Source organism: Bison bison, unplaced genomic scaffold (genome assembly GCF_000754665.1).
Source record: "Bison bison bison isolate TAMUID 2011002044 unplaced genomic scaffold, Bison_UMD1.0 scf7180017864508, whole genome shotgun sequence".
In the NCBI taxonomy this organism is placed as follows: Eukaryota; Metazoa; Chordata; class Mammalia; order Artiodactyla; family Bovidae; genus Bison; species Bison bison.
In genome coordinates, this window is record NW_011495064.1 from 14,822,992 (window position 1) to 14,838,539 (window position 15,548).

Consider the following 15,548-nt stretch of genomic DNA (forward strand, 5'->3'; position numbering starts at 1 on the left):
AGAGGCAGGTCAGGTGGTCTGGTATTCCCATCTCTTTCAGAATTTTCCACAGTTTGTTGTGATCCACACAGTCAAAGGCTTTGGCATAGTCAATAAAGCAGAAATAGATGTTTTTCTGGAACTCTCTTGCTTTTTCCATGATCCAGAGGATGTTGGCAATTTGATCTCTGGTTCCTCTGCCTTTTCTAAAACCAGCTTGAACATCTGGAAGTTCATGGTTCACATATTGCTGAAGCTTGGCTTGGAGAATTTTGAGCATCACTTTACTAGCATGTGAGATGAGTGCAATTGTGCGGTAGTTTGAGCATTCCTTGTCATTCCCTTTCTTTGGGATTGGAATGAAAACTGACCTTTTCCAGTCCTGTGGCCACTGCTGAGTTTTCCAAATTTGCTGGCATATTGTGTGTAGCACTTTCACAGTATCATCCTCCAGGATTTGAAAGAACTCCACTGGAATTCCATCACCTCCACTAACTTTGTTCGTAGTGATGCTTTCTAAGGCCCACTTGACTTCACATTCCAGGATGTCTGGCTCTAGGTCAGTGATCACACCATCGTGATTATCTTCGTTGTGAAGATCTTTTTTGTACAGTTCTTCTGTGTATTCTTGACACCTCTTCTTAATATCTTCTGTTTCTGTTAGGTCCAAACAATTTCTGTCCTTTATTGAGCCCATCTTTGCATGAAATGTTCCCTTGGTATCTCTAATTTTCTTGAAGAGATCTCTAGTCTTTCCCATTCTGTTGTTTTCCTCTATTTCTTTGCATTGATTGCTGAGGAAGGCTTTCTTATCTCTCCTTGCTATTCTTTGGAACTTTGCGTTCAGATGCTTATATCTTTCCTTTTCTTCTTTGCTTTTCACCTCTCTTCTTTTCACAGCTATTTGTAAGGCCTCCCCAGACAGCCATTTTGTCTTTTTGCATTTCTTTTCCATGGGGATGGTCTTGATCCCTGTCTCCTGTACAATGTCATAAACCTCCGTCCGTAGTTCATCAGGCACTCTGTCTATCAGATCTAGTCCCTTAAATCTATTTCTCACTTCCTCTGTATAATCATAAGGGATTTGATTTAGGTCATACCTGAATGGTCTAGTGGTTTGCCCTGCTTTCTTCAATTTAAGTCTGAATTTGGCATTCAGTGACCGTCAAAGATTCTGAAAACCTTTCTTCGTATGCATCCACTCTTCATGGATACCTGCGCCCCTGCGCATATGTGGACCCATTCATACCAAACCCACACCCTTTTCACCCCCAGCATCTTCTGGTTCAGCCCATCTCAAGATGCTAACTGTGCCCAGAAGCACATCCCTAGGATTTTTTAAGCCTCGTTTGCATTTCAAGAGAAAGTCAAGTTGCATTCCGTGACTTACTTTATATGTACCTCTTCCCCTGGCAGGTGCCAAAACTGCTACGACCTCTCCACAATAAGCCTCTCTTCTTTGAAACAGGAAATGCCGTTTGGCCCAGCCTGAAAGGAGTAATCCTTCTAGTCCCCTGGAGGAGAGCCACCTAGGATTGGCTCTGGTGCTGAAGGGGCTACAGGGTGGGATCTGGCAGTCCCCCGAGGAAACAGAAGTTGGGACCAGGAGAGTAACATTTGCTTAAAACTTCTCTGGAGCCAGAACTGACAGAGCTGGGTCATGTTTGCTGGGGAAGGGCCAGGGTCCTGGGCTCTATCACCTCTAGCCTAAAATAGATTAAATGTCCTCTGCAGAGCAAACCGGAGAAGTGGCTATGGGCTCATTGTGAGTGCTGCTGGCCTGGGAGGAGTAAGCTTGGAGTGGCGAGGGGCAGGAGGGCCCCATATCTCTTTGCCTTAATGACAGCAGGAGTTTACAGACCCATATCGGCAGCAGCTGGTCGAGACTCTTCCCTTGTCCCTGTCACTGCTCAGTTGCCAAAGGTACAGTCCAGGTTGGAGAAAGCTTTGCCCGGCTAGCCCGTCATGTGATGTGAAGGCAGGCCAAGGGCACTTTGTGAAATTCCAGGCTGGCCTGTGGTCACCATGTCCCCAGTCCTATGCTCCCTTCCTCTGACTACACCAGACTCAAATTCCCCTGAAGCGTGTAAAGCTCAGACTCCCCCAAACAATGGCAGGCTTTCCAGTGGGCACAGGGGCACAGGAGGGCCTCCCCTTTTTTCTTCCAGGACAACAGCTGCCTATTGCTAAGGGGGTTTATCTTGTTTGTGAAGCTCCCACTGCTCCTGGGTTGTAAGCGTGGCCAGAGAGCAGCTCTGTGTGGGAAGGGCCTGAGGCTGCGGTGCAGTGAGGCTCAGCCTGCCACCCTGGGGACAGGCAGGCAGGAAGCTCCACCCGCTTGGGGAAAACCTGTCCTTTATCTGGTCTACTCCATCTCACCTTCTCACCAGGCACAAAGCGCAAACAGGGAATCTGGATTTCAAGCAGGCAGTCTGAGACCACTATCAGGTTCGTGTCAGTGGGAATTAAACAGAGATGATATCACCAGTGCAGACACTCTGCTTCTGACCCCAGGGCTCCCACATACTTGCTTTGATCTTTGTGGTCAGTCTTTTCAGTAAAGGCCCAAGCCCTCTTTGCAACAGGATGTTACCTCTCCTCCTATTAAGAGATGGACTCTATGTCTCCATCCACGTGAACTTGGGCAGTCCTTGCAACAAAGTTTGGTCAACAGAATGTGGAAGAAGTGATGCTGTGTAAGTTTCAGAGCCTAGGCCTTAAATGACCTGGCAGCTTCCTACTTTGCTCTCATGAGATGATGTCCTCCAGTTGGTAGAGTTTACTCCTGGATGAGAGGAGGAGTAAACTCCTATACGGAGAACGGAGGCACCCCAGCTGACAGCCAGCACCCACTGTCACTGTGAATGAGACCGACGTGGCCCTTCCAGCTGCTGTAAGATGCCCTCTGACTGTTTACTGCACGAGTGATCCCAAGTGAGATCAAAGAAAAACTGCCTGGCAACTCACAAATCATCAGAAATAATAAACTGTTGTCTTAAGATACTCAGTCGTGGAGTTGTTTATCACCCCAAGCCTCTGCTGTCAAGATGCTAGGCCCAAATGCCCATCCCGAGTTTTCTCCCTTGCCCCAGTGTGCACCATTCCCCAAGCCTGGCCTGCCAGTCCCATTCTACTGATCCCACCTTGGTTTCATGGACCCTTCCTTGAGTCCTAAAGTCAAACTCACTAAATTATCCCTTGACAAGCCCACTCCCACTCATTAATCACCAAGACCACCTATCCCAGATTTCCTGCTATGAAAGCAGGAAGACAAGATGGATGGGTGGAAGGAAGGAAGAAAGGGAGGGCTCAGTAGGGCATTGTCTTCCATTATCTTCGCCCCTGGGTTTCCCAGGTGGTGCTAGTGGTAGAGAGCCCACCGTAAGAGAAGCAGATTTGATGCTTTGGTCAGGAAGATGTCCTGGAGGAGGGCATGGCAACCCACTCCAGTATTCTTGCTTGGAGAATCTCATGGACAGAGGAGCCTGGCAGGCTACACTCTGTAGGGTCACAGAGAGTCAGACATGACTGAAGCAATTGAGCATGCACACACACCTTCACCACCATCCACTTCTTCAAGTAATAATTTTTTATTATTAATATAATAGGTTAAGAGTTTAGGCATCGTCTATCTATTCCTGGTTTCACAATGATGCCCTGGGACATACATGCAAAGTTGGGCGCAAAGTAACTTGGCTAAAGTATAGAATATTTGGAAATAGTACAAGGTGAGGCATGGCTAGAGCCGAACTGAGAGGAAGAGATTCAGAGGGAGACCGTGAAGCTGTAGTCCCCATTGCTGTTAGTTTGCTCCTGGGAATCAATTTGACAGGAAAAGATCAGGGAGGTTAGCTTTGTTTCATCAAATAACCTGCTCGGTCAAAAGAGACTATTTCCCAAAGAATAGTCGAATTACATTTTCAGTGAACCTCCTAAGACCTATTCAGGCAGCCCAGTTTGCCTTCTGTCTTGGGGAAGAGAAGTAGTGCTCTATAAAAATTTAAGCTAATGAATTTTTCTCTTACACTATAGAGAAGACTAGAGAGCATGCTCAGCATAAAATAGTAGTTTTCAGTAACTGTCTTTGAAGTCACACAGACCTTGGATTTGAATCCAAGTCCTAGTCAATAGGACCCTCAGCTACTGAATTTCTATGAGCTTTAATTTCCTCATCTGTAAAATGATTTCACAGATGGTGAAATCACAGAGGCAGCACATGTCAAGCTGCTAACAGAGCACCTTGCCCAGAGTAACTCCTCAAAAACATCAGCTACCATTAGAAATAAAAACATAGTAAATATTAGCTACTACTATTGTAATCACAATCTGTTACAAAGAAGGAAGTTAAACTCTCATCAGGAAAATAAGATGCTTAATCCTTTCACCCATTTCTGCTTTATTGACTATGCTAAAGTCTTTGACTGTGTGGATCACAATGAACTGTGGAAAATTCTGAAAGAGATGGGAATACCAGACTACCTGACTGGCCTCTTGAGAAACCTATATGCAGGTCAGGAAGCAACAGTTAGAACTGGACGTGGAATAACAGACTGGTTCCAAATAGGAAAAGGAGTACTTCAAGGCTGTATATTGTCACCCTGCTTATTTAACTTATATGCAGAGTACATCATGAGACACAATGGGTTGGATGAAGCACAAGCTGAATCAAGGTTGCCAGGAGAAATATCAGTAGCCTCAGATATGCAGATGACACCACCCTTATGGCAGAAAGTGAAGAAGAACTAAAGAGCCTCTTGATGAAAGTGAAAGAGGAGAGTGAAAAAGTTGGCTTAAAGCTCAACATTCAGAAAACTAAGATCATGGCATCTGATCCCATCCCTTCATGGCAAATAGATGGGGAAACAGTGGAAACAGTGTCAGACTTTATTTTTTGGGGCTCCAAAATCACTGCAGATGGTGATTGTAGCCACGATATTAAAAGATACTTGCTCCTTGGAGGGAAAGTTATGACTAACCTAGACAGCATATTAAAAAGCAGAGACATTACTTTGCCAACAAAGGTCCCTGTAGTCAGGGCTATGGTTTTTCCAGTAGTTATGTGTGGAGGTGAGAATTGAACTTAAAGAAAGCTGAGCACTGAAGAATTGATGCTTTTGAACTGTGGTGTTGGAGAAGACTCTTGAGAGTCCCTTGGACTTCAAGGAGATCCAACCAGTCCATCCTAAAGGAAATGAACCCTGAATTTCATTGGAAGGACTGATGCTGAAGCTCCAATAACTTGGCCACCTGGTGTGAAGAGCCGAGTCATTGGAAAGGACCTTGATGCTGGCCATGGCAATGACAGGCTCAACACCTTGCTTGTCCATGAGTAATCACACAAAGGAAAGGGTGACAATGATCAAAGTGACACTGGAGAATTTTTATAGCAACCTTATTGCTCAACATGAAGAACAAGAAATGAGACAAAAGAAGTTAGAAAACGTGATGGAAGAAGAAGGCCTCAAGGCTGAAGAGAAACGACTCCGGAGATCAGCACATGCTTGGAAGGAAACAGAGTTTCTTACTTTGAAGAGAGCAAGATTTGGACTGGAAGATTTTGAGTCCTTAAAAGTAATAGGCAGAGGAGCCTTTGGTGAGGTGTGGCTTGTTCAGAAGAAAGATGCCGGGCATGTGTATGCAATGAAAATACTTCGTAAAGCAGATATACTTGAAAAAGAGCAGGTGGGACACAATCGCGCGGAGCGCGACATTCTAGTGCAGGCAGACAGTTTGTGGGTTGTGAAAATGTTCTATAGTTTTCAGGATAAGCTAAACCTCTACCTAATCATGGAGTTCCTGCCTGGAGGGGACATGATGACCCTGTTGATAAAAAAAGACAGGCCGAGAGAAGAAGAGACTCAGTTTTACGTAGCAGAAACCGTGTTAGCCTTAGACTCTATTCACCAACTTGGGTTCATCCACAGAGACGTCAAACAAGACAACCTTCTCCTGGACCGCAAGGGCCATGTGAAGCTTTCTGACTTTGGCCTTTACACAGGACTGAAAAAAGCACATAGGACAGAATTTTATAGGAATCTGAACCACAGCCTCCCCAGTGATTTCACTTTTCAGAGCATGAATTCCAAAAGGAAAGCAGAAACCTGGAAAAGAAATAGACGTTAGCTGGCCTTCTCCAGGGTAGGCACAGACTGGGTACAACAAGCTCTGTGATTGGTGGTCTCTGGGGGTGATCATGTGTGAAATGCTCATTGGCTACCCACCTTTCTGTTCTGAGACCCCTCCAGAGACATACAAGAAGGTGATGAACTGGAAAGAAACTTTGACTTTTCCTCCAGAGGTTCCTATTTCTGAGAAAGCCAAGGATCTAATTTTGAGATTCTGCTGTGAATGGGAACATAGAATTGGAGCCCCTGGAGTTGAGGAAATAAAAAATAATTCTTTTTTTGAAGGTGTTGACTGGGAACATATCAGAGAGAGACCTGCTGCAATATCTATTGAAATCAAAAGCATTGATGATACCTCAAACTTTCATGAGTTTCCAGAATCTGATATTCTTAAGCCAACAGTGGCAACAAGTAATCACCCTGAGACAGACTGCAAGAACAAAGACTGGGTCTTCATCAATTACACTTACAAGCACTTCGAGGGCCTGACTGCACGGGGGAGCGATCCCTTCCTACATGAAAGCAGCAAAATCGTTTTCCTTGAAATGGGATCCTAAATCGAGTTCTTTGTACAACATCATGGTTTTCTTCTCATAAACTCTTTTGGAAAGAGTTTCCAGGAAGTTCACAGAACCCACCAACGTGGTGAACATGGTGATAGTAAGTGGATTCTCTTCCATAACACAGCTGATGACTGGTAGAACAAAGACAACAGTTTCTACCATGTTGGGCACGAAAGGCTGTCCTGCTTCTTTAGAAGCATCATGAGCCAATCTGGTGTTTTAAAAAAACCTCAAATTTTCCTAAGTTCATCAAAACGAAGGGGGAAAAACAGCCATCATCCAGCTTTAACACTGTAACATAAACTTATTATCAGCCAATTCTGTGTTTCTGTGACATGCTTCCTGTCAAGCCCACCAAGTATTTTTTTTTTTCTTTATGGCTAAAAGTTCGTAGTACTAAAGGAAATAAAGCAAAAAAGAGCATCGGCAGCCAGCATTCTGGCTGAAGAAAATGATCCGCCATTCTGAATGGATGGTTATGGTGGTTTCTCCCCAGACCTCAGCCTCTGGCAAGTGGCTTTTCATAGCCTCCGTTCTTTTCAAAAAAAGAATTATTTTTTATTTCCTCAACTCCAGGGGCTCCAATTCTATGTTCCCATTCACAACAGAATCTCAAAATTAGGTTGAGGCTAATTTTGGTGCACTTTATTTATGGTCCTGGAATAAAGACCCTCAATCCATTTTGATTTATTTGCTCCTGCCCATCTAAAATACTCATGCTGCTCTTCTGAGTGCTGATGGACGAGGCCGGCTTGATCCATCATTGCTCTTAGAAGACCCAAAGGCTGCTGGGCATTGCCAAGGAGTCTCGGATCACGTGGAAAATCCTCACCTTCTCTTCACGACTGTATCAGAAAATCCCTTTGGATATTGCCTTGGACCAGCAATACCCACAACTGCTGCCAACAGGACCTCGGCTCCTTCCTGGGAACACAGCAAGGAGAGCCTGGGCGGAAGCAGGTGGCCTGGAACACTCTTGGCGAAGGTGCTGCTCCTGTTCTGTCTCAAGGACCTGCCTGCCAGCGGTGAGGGAACCAGCCCAGGACACAGTGCAGAGCCTGCCTGCAGATCCTTACGCAGTTCACTCCTCAGTCCCTGGTGCAACCGTTATTTGTATTCTCAAGTGTTTCTCCTCTCCCAACTTTAAGTAACCGTTTTGCCTTGGAATCATGATTACAAATTTTTCCTTTGCAGATGCCTTCCTGGGGGATGGTCCTCTCCACCCTAAAGGGTCACCTGCAGGCCTGGGCTGACCAGGCCTCTCTGCTCGGGTGGTCTCTGAAGAGAGACCCTCTGAATTTTAGCATGAAGTGCATTTTCTTTCACAGCTGCCACCACCTTTAGAGAACTTTTGCTGCATCAGAAAAATGTGGAGGCTCCATATCAATGCATTATTGCTTTAAAAAATTTTGATGACTCTTACAGCATCATTTGCACCTATGTGGTAACTTTGCGTATTGCAGAGTGTGTGGCCAAGTCACAACTGGGATACTGCTTTCTGCCAGTCTTGAGGTTGTAAACATCAGCTATGAAAAGGAAGTATGTCCCAGCTTAGCCATTCAGGAAAAAAAAAGGAATATCAAAGTGATAGTAGCAAGTGAAGCTGCTTTGGGTCTTAATGACTTAGAGGAAGGAAAAAGAATTTTAGGGAAATATTAACTCTGGATGAAGATCATGTGTTTGACCCTTATTCTTTCATTCATGGTTTGCTGGTGAAAAGGAAGTGAGAGTCTTTTGTGTAACTATATAGTTTCTTTGGATTACCAAATAGTTGGGGTCTTGACCCCCGTGTGTTTTGCAAGAGTATGTGGTAAGCATGTTTAATGAGGAGGGTGATAGTCTGTATGTTGGAAAGTGGCATGGGATGATTTGGGTGGGGGGGTGGATGCCCACATTTTATCTTCTAAACTTTTGAATAAACTGTGTGAAAACAAACAAACAAACAAAAAATAATAAAGGAGATCAGTCCTGGGTGTTCATTGGAAGGACTGATGTTGAAGCTGAAACTCCAATACTTTGGCCACCTGATGCAAAGAGCTGACTCATTTGAAAAGACCCGGATGCTGGGAAAGATTGAGGGTGGGAGGAGAAGGGGATGACAGAGGATGAGATGGTTGGATGGCATCACTGACTCAATGGACATGAGTTTGAGTAAGCTCTGGGAGTTGGTGATGGACAGGGAGGCCTGGCGTGCTGCAGTCCATGGGGTCACAAAGAGTCAGACATGACTGAGTGACTGAACTGAACTGAACTGAATCCTTCCACCCAGACAAACTAGGAGCTCTGGTGCTAAACAAGTTGCCGCTTTAGGTTCTCCCAGGGAACCTCTTAGGGAGAGTTAGCAACCAAAGGAATGGGCAAAGGTGGGGAGATTCTGAGTTTGAGGCAGTCAGATGGATACCATGGGAACCAGATGAACTTAAAAGGTTCCAAGTAAAAGGTGGGAGAAGGAGACTAAGGAAATGCAAGAGCCCGAAAGGAAGGCTGCAGCTCTGCCTTTCTGGGCGCTGGCGGCCTCATGTTAACTGTGGCCAGGAATCCCAAAGGACACCTCCAAGACCTGGCTGTCTTCCCTATCTTTCTCCAACTCAGTGTGGTACTGGGAAACGTTCAATAACCAGTTTGAATGAGGTGGCCTGCTTGCATATACATTTTACTGATAGAAACGATGGGTAGTACACAATTTACAAATAGTAATAAAATACTCTTTATTGTAAAGTCTGTGTAGCCAATTAATCAGTAAGTCAAGAAGGCTTTCACTGAGTTTTAGCAACCTCTTGTATGGATAGGTAGCAATTATCAGATGAGTATAGTTCTGAGTGTTGGATGATATTTCATTTATAGCTGACTTTCTCATTATAATACTAGAAGAATATTTTAAAATTTTTATTCTATTCACAATGTAACACCCACAGATACGGTACACATGTAAGTTCATCTCAATTATTAATATTTCCTCCATCACTTTAGCTTAGTCAACATATTTTTTTTAATTTTAAAAAATTAAAAAATAATATAAAGCAAGCCCTGATCTGTAGCCTTTGCTAGTTTCTGTGAGATAAATATTAACACCAAATAAATACCAACACCTTAGTCAGTTTTCAAGTTACTAACATTAAGTCGCTACACAATGAGTTGGAAAGATTTTCAGTAGTATATGTCTATGTAGTATTTCCACCATACAGAAAAGCAAAAGTAAATACCCTCAAAAACATGGTATAGTAAAAAAAATAAGAAAATAAGTAAGTGATGTGTTTGTGCTTATTATAGTTATATAATTTATTAATTGCAAATTTATATAAATTTATATTTAATAATGCCTATGTGTGAGTATGAGTGAACTCTGGGAGTTGGTGATGGATAGGGAGGCCTGGCGTGCTGCGATTCATGGGGTCACAAAGAGTTGGACACGACTGAGCGACTGATCTGGTCTGATGTTTAATAACCAGTTCACAAAATTCCTGAGAATTTAAGAACTGGCTCTTGTAAGTCAATTTGAGCCATTCCTGGGTGGTAGTAGCAATACTCATTAGCTTCCAGATGGTACTAGTGGTAAAGATTCCACCTGTCAGTGCAGGAGCATAAAAGACACAGGTTCAATCCCTGGGTCAGGAAGATCCCCTGGAGGAAGAAATGGCAACCCACTCCAGTATTCTTGCCAGGAAAATTCCATGGACAGAGGAGACTAGCAGGCTTCAGTCCATGGGATCACAAAGTTTTGGACAAGACTGAGAGTCTGAGCACATAATAGCAATACTCATACTATTAGCTCTTCCTAATTCAAGAGATGGTGATTGCAGTCATGAAATTAAAAGATGCTTACTCCTTGGGAGGAAAGTTATGACCAACCTAGATAGCATATTCAAAAGCAGAGACGTTACTTTGCCAAAAAAGGTCCATCTAGTTAAGGCTATGGTTTTTCCAGTGGTCATGTATGGATGTGAGAGTTGGACTGTGAAGAAAGCTGAGTGCTGAAGAATTGATGCTTTTGAAGTGTGGTGTTGGAGAAGACTCTTGAGAGTCCCTTGGACTGCAAGGAGATCCAACCAGTCCATTCTGAAGGAGATCAGTCCTGGGTGTTCTTTGGAAGGAATGATGCTAAAGCTGAAATTTTGGCCACCTCATGTGGAGGTGGAAAAGACCCTGATGCTGGGAAAGATTGAGGGCAAGAGGAGAAGGGGACGACAGAGGATGAGATGGCTGGATGGCATCACTGACTCGATAGACGTGAGTTTGAGTGAACTCCGGGAGTTGGTGATGGACAGGGAGGCCCGGTGTGCTGCAATTCATGGGGTTGCAAAGAGTCGGACACGATTGAGTGACTGAACTGAACTGAGATCAAGGATTTTCAACTCTGACGATAGATCAGAATTCCCCAGAGCAGGGGATATTTTTTGTTTTGTTTCATTTAACCTGAATGCCTAGGCCACATCCAAGACCAAGAAAATCCAAATCTCTGGAGGTAGCACCAGGCATCAGTATTTTTCAAACCTCAAACCTCCCAGATAATTTCAGCATGCAGCCAAGGTTGAGAATCACTGGCACAGAACCTCGCTACTCAAAATGAGGTCCTGATACCAGCAACTCAGGTAACATGCAAAAGCCCTCTAGAAATGCAGAATCTTGGGCCCCACTCCAAAGCAAGATGTCCAAGAGATTGGAACTCAAGTTGAAGTCCTGAGCGCTGCACCCACCTCACATCAGCTGCCTAACTCATACTCACCCCTTCACTCCTGCTTTTTCACTGAAGCCTTCCCTAACAGTCCATTGATTCATCAAGTCCCAGAGTGCTTCCATCGCACCCTGTACCTCTTCCTGGCTTTTATCATCATTGAGTTTCAGTCATTATGTATTGATTCTGCTGATGTCTAAATCTCCAAGCAAAGTGAAGAGGTAATAGGGGAAGCTCACTTGCTGTGTAGAAGAGCTCTGGTGATGTGAGAAGCCACTTGGCAGCCCCTGGAGATTGAAAATCTCAGTGATAAGCAGGTGGGCCAGAGTCTGAAGAACATGAGTACTGTAAGGGATACAATGTACCACTTGGATGAGGGCAACCTCCTCTGGCAGGATAGAGGTGGGTATAGGAGAAAAGAGATGAAATCTGGAAAGCTCAGGGTGTTCAATGATCAAATGAGGATGCAGCACAGACAGATAGCCGGGGATGTTAGGTGGGTTGGACTCCCTTCTCAGTAGATTTATTAAGCTCAGAATTTTATTCTCTTTTTCTCCCTCTCTGTCTCTGTCTGTCACACACACACACATACACGTCCTCAACTCTCTCAGAAGAAAATGTTCCAGTTTTAGCAAATCCTCAGTCCAACTGCAGAAGCACACAACCGTGGGCCAGAGAAGACACTTCTCTGTAGTGAAGAACTGGAAGGGGCACGCCGCTGCTCTCAGTCCATACGGAGGACCGAGCTCCTCAGCCCGGAGGCCCCTGCTCCTTGGATGCTGGCAAAGTGGTGGGTGCAGGGACTGAGCCAAAGTATAACCGAAAGTGGGGTCCAGCTGCTCACTGCTCAAAAGCCAGTAAAGAGACAGGATTGGTGAAAAGGAAAGTTTGCTTAATTTTCTATGCCAGCAACCGGGGTGGGAGTGAAGGGGGGGGACACCTGTCCAAAGACCTACTCTCCCTCACTGGCAATCAGTGGGCAAGAGCTTTTATAGACAGACAGGGGGGGCTACATGCAGAAACAGCGCAGTCAGCTCTGACAGTCATCTTGAAGTTGGTCATGTCGTGGTCTGACCAGCATCATCTTGATTGTTTTGAGTACATTACAAGTGTACTAAATATACATTTAGTACATTTAGTTTTGAGCACAGTTTCAGGGTTGGTTTGTTTCCATCTCCTTGAGGCCAGTTCTTGGAACTGTTACAGCACTCTGGCCATCATGTAATTAACTTCTTCCCAGGACTCAGAGTCTAGCAGTGATGGGTTTTAGACATTACTAAGAAAAACCATAAATCACATGGCTCAGGGATCAAGAGGCCCAAGCTGTCTCTTTTCAAATAAAGTTTTAGGTTTTTCCCTTTATAAAATTATGTGTGTTTTTTTAATTTTAAAATACAGAAAAAGAGGAGAGAGAGAAGCACCTATTGTCAAATGACAAGCAGACTACCATATCTATATAGACATATGACATTTTGGTTTATATATATAGCTGTGATCATACTTTATGCACAAATATAGTTTATTTTTCACTTACTATTATTATATCATACTGTACATTTTCCTTGTTTTTTTCTAAATTTTAATGAACTTCAACCCAATATGCCATAGAATTTGTTGTTGTTTGGTTGCTTAGTTGTTTACAACCCCATGGACTGCAGCACATCAAGCTTCCCTGTCTTTCGCTATCTCTCAGAATTTGTTCAAACTCATGTCCATTGAGTCAATGATGCCATCCAACCATCTCATATTCTGTCACCCCTTTCTCATCCTGCCCTCAATCTTTCCCAGCATCAGGGTCTTTTCCAATGAGTCGGCTCTTCACATCAGGTGGCCAAAGTATTGGGGCTTCGACTTCAGCATCAATCCTTCCAATGAATATTCAGGGTTGATTTCCTTTAGGATGGACTGGTTGGATCTCCTTGCTGTCCAAGGGACTCTCAAGGGTCTTTTCCAGCACCACATTTTGAAAGCATCAATTTTTAGGCACCCAGCCATCTTTATGGTCCAACTTTCACATCCATACCTGACTACTGGAAAAACCATAGCTTTGACTATTGAATGTACATATTTTATTTAGCCATCCTTTGAGTACAAGGCATTTTGCCCATTTCAAGTTATCAGTATCATATATATGACTTAAAAAACATCTTTGTGCAAAAAAAATAAACTTAGTTTAGATTTCCAGAATTGGGGTTTTGGGCCCAGGGTAGGAAGAAGGGAAAGGAAATGTGTATTCTTCCTGACACTGTTGTTCAGTCGCTAAGTTGTGTCCAGGTCTTTGTGACCGCAAGGACTGCAGCACACCAGGCTTTCCTGTCCTTCACTATTGGTAGACAATTTTTCCACAGATGTTGGGGTAGGTGGGTGGAGGTGGGGGGTGGGTGGGGTTACAGGATGATTGAAGCAAATTACATATTATGCCACTGTTGATCTGACCGGAGGTGGCACTTGGGAGGTAATGAGAGTGATAGAGGGTGGCTGTAAATGCAGATGAAACCTCAGTAGCTTGCCTGCTGCTCACCTCCTGCTGTGCAGGCTGGATTTCTAACAGGGGGCTGGGGACCCCTAGGCTGAGCTATCTCTCCTGAGAACCAAATGATAGGAAGGTACACCTCGAATTAAATTTGGATTTTATCCCTTTCATTTCCCATTGCCAGGAACAACAGTGTAGTTAACCTATCAATGGTTTGAAGGATGTTTCTTTGTTGGCTTATTAAGCAACATTATCCTGTATGCTATTGGCTTGTAAAATTATTATAATTCCTACAGTGAATCTATGTTAAATAAAATATTGGGGGACTTCCCTGGTGGTCCAGGGATGGAGTCCACCTTTCAGTGGAGGGGATGTGGGTTTGAGCCCTGGTTGGAAAACTAAGATCCCACATGTAGCAGGGCAACTAGCCCGTGACCACAACTAGAGAGCCTGTGTGCCGCAATGGACAATCCTGCTGCCAACCCTGCATGCTGCAACTAAGACTGGATGCAGCCAAAAATAAATAAATAAAATAAAATGTTGGCCAAGACGATCTCAGTCTCAAAAAATAATTCACCTGGAAACAAAACAGTAGCCCAGCTCTATTACCTGCCCTGTGTTCTGGTAGATACCACCTACTTCCTCCCCAACCCCCAAATAAATCCAGTTTATCACTTGATCTGGCTTGAGTAGATCTCTGTTGTTTTCAACAAAAAGATCATGGATTCAATGAACAGAATTTCAGTACCTCTTAGAGTCAGAGAATATCAGGACTGAAAGGGTCCCGGCACAAACAGACCCCTCCTCTGCTCAGCCATGGCCACAAGGACTTGAGGCTGAGCCCCTCCCCAGCGGCAGGAGTGCAGTGCAAGCCGATCAGGGGAACTCACTCACCTCCCCACAGCAATAGGCTGTCCTGCCTCCTAACACTGATGGTGCCCGAAATGGGCATTGGACTTAAGCCATCAGAGCAGAGTCATCTATATGGCTTGTGGCTATTTTAACAACAACAAGGAGGAAAAAGAGGAGAATAAGAAAAACAGTACTCCTTTCAATAGTATGAAAGTAGCATGTGTTTCCTGAGGAAAAATTTAAATACAGGAAAGGATGAATACATAAATAAAAATAGCCTCCCTTGAGATCAGGGAAATGCCAAAGAAAACCAATGAGACATCATATTCATTAGACTGGCAATATTTTTCCTTATGATCAAGTGTTAACAAAGTTGTGGGAAAGGAATTCTTTCATACTGCTATGGGCATGTCAATTATTACAGCTCCTATTGAGGGCAAGTTGCCAGTATCTATTAAAATTTAAAATCTTAGGACCCACTGTTCCTCTCTATCTGCCTTGAGGAGACCTTTGTACACATGTCCAGCTAACTGGGATCAAAGATGTTGACTAAAGCATTGCTTGCATTACTGCAAAATCAAAAACAACCTAAATGTCTATGAAAAAGGGAAGAGCTAAATCAATCTAATAAAGCCATACTAGAGTTCCAAAGAATAGCAAGAAGAGATAAGAAAGCCTTCCTCAGCAATCAATGCAAAGAAATAGAGGAAAACAACAAAATGGGCAAGACTAGAGATCTCTTCAAGAAAATTAGAGATACCAAGGGAACATTTCATGCAAAGATGGGCTCGATAAAGGACAGAAATGATATGGACCTAACAGAAGCAGAAGATATCAAGAAGAGGTGGCAAGAATACACAGAAGAACTGTACAAAAAAGATCTT

At 43.9% G+C, this 15,548-nt stretch overlaps 2 pseudogenes; both read left to right on the forward strand.

The window, feature by feature from the left end:
- Positions 1 to 5,271: 5,271 nt before the first annotated feature.
- On the forward strand, positions 5,272 to 6,661 carry LOC104981001 (annotated as a pseudogene).
- Positions 6,662 to 11,698: 5,037 nt separating this feature from the next.
- The window catches only part of LOC104981003, a 31,657-nt pseudogene continuing 27,807 nt past the window's right edge, over positions 11,699 to 15,548 (forward strand).